The sequence below is a fragment of the Chiloscyllium plagiosum genome, chromosome 20 (assembly GCF_004010195.1).
Source record: "Chiloscyllium plagiosum isolate BGI_BamShark_2017 chromosome 20, ASM401019v2, whole genome shotgun sequence".
NCBI classification, from domain to species: Eukaryota; Metazoa; Chordata; class Chondrichthyes; order Orectolobiformes; family Hemiscylliidae; genus Chiloscyllium; species Chiloscyllium plagiosum.
The window spans coordinates 3124013-3125726 of record NC_057729.1 but is presented as its reverse complement, the minus strand read 5'-3'; positions in this window follow the sequence as shown (position 1 = coordinate 3125726).

Below are 1714 nucleotides of genomic sequence, written 5' to 3'. Positions count from 1 at the left end.
GGTATCCTATTTTCTGCTCTTTGTGTTTCATTCAGCGATTTTATGAATAAATTCTGTTTTTGTTTAAAACTAAGTAGTCAGACTAACTAATTCTCTCCTGGAATATCCACTGTGCACTTGCTTAAATAAAATAGTAAAGTTAGAGTCTGGGCTGCTTTCTTGAAATGTTTTGAGGGGTCTGGCCTGGTCAATAACAACGGGCTGTCAGAAAGCTGTGCAAACCACTGCCTCAATATTAGCCACAGGTAATTATGCAAAGCCATTCAAGGTGGTTATCGATGAGAGTGATGAGGGTGTCAATGTTGTGCTCTGACAAGAAGATGACGAGATGATAGAAAATATATGAAGCAGTCAGCATGTCAGGACACAGCCTGATGACCCTCTACAAGATTAACAGAGGAATGGGGAAAATTATTTGGTTAAATAGGGACAACTGAAGAAGGTGGGAATCACTAGGGAGGGAGCAGAGGAATGATTGTAGTGACTAGAGTCCAATCATCTCAGCTCCGTAACATCATCACTTCAACAATTCCTCAGGCTAGTGTCCTTGGATCAAACATCTTCAGCTGCTTCACTTCAGCCTTTCCCATATCAGAAGGTCGGAAAGTCAGACGTGGGAACATGGCCTGATGGTTGTTAAATGTTCAGCACTGTTTATAACTCCCCAGATACCTAACCTGGCTAAACCAATGTGGTACAAGTTTCAGTATTGGGCTGATGAAGGCAAGTGCCAGGCAATGATCATCTCCAACAGGAGAGAATCTGACACTCTCCCATTGACTTGTTTTAAAGTGATTGACTTTACTCACTATAACCACTTTGCTCAGAACCTGAACTGGACCAGCCCTACCCATGACTGCAAGAAGACGTCAGAGACTATGAACTCTGCAGTGACTAATGCCCAGACATGACTCCTTAATGCCTGCCCACTATCTGCATGACCCAATTCAGAATGTGAAGGAATACTGCCAGTTATCCAGATGAATACAGCTGTACTAACAATAAAACTCAACTTCGTCCAGGACAAAGCAGACCACTTGTTTGTTCCCGTAAGCTGGGAACTCCAATTGATAAATTCAAACGGGAATTGGATAGATGGCTGTGAAGGGCGAATGTGCATGGTTACAGAGAGAAGGCAAGAGAGTGGCAGTCGATGAGATGGTGAGTAAAAAGGTGCTGTTGTCAATGCTGCACCTATTCTGTGATCCTAATACCATCCGCCACCTTCAACATTGATATTATTCAGCACTGGTGGACAGTGGCTGGCTTTTGTACCAACAACAAGATGCATTGCAGTTACTTCCCCAGGCCCCTCAACACCAATTCCCTAACCCATAATCTCTACCATCTTGAAGCACAATGGCAGCAGGCATATAGAGACACACAGACATAAATACATTGAAGATAGCAGTAGGAGGAGGCCATTCGGTCCTTCATACCGTTCTGCCATTCATGGCTGATTGTCCAACTCAGTAGCCTAATCCTGCTTTCTTGCCTAATCTATGGGTCCATTCGCCCTAACTGCTGTTTCTCGCTGCCTGTTGAATGCATTCAATATTTTGGCCTCAGCTCCTTCCTGTGGTGATGAATGACACAGCCCCCCCCCCACCCTTTGGGTGAAGAAATGCCTCCCCATCACTGTCCTAAATATTGTACCCTGAATCCTTAGACCGTGACCCTTGGCTCTGGGCACACCCACCATTGGGAACATATT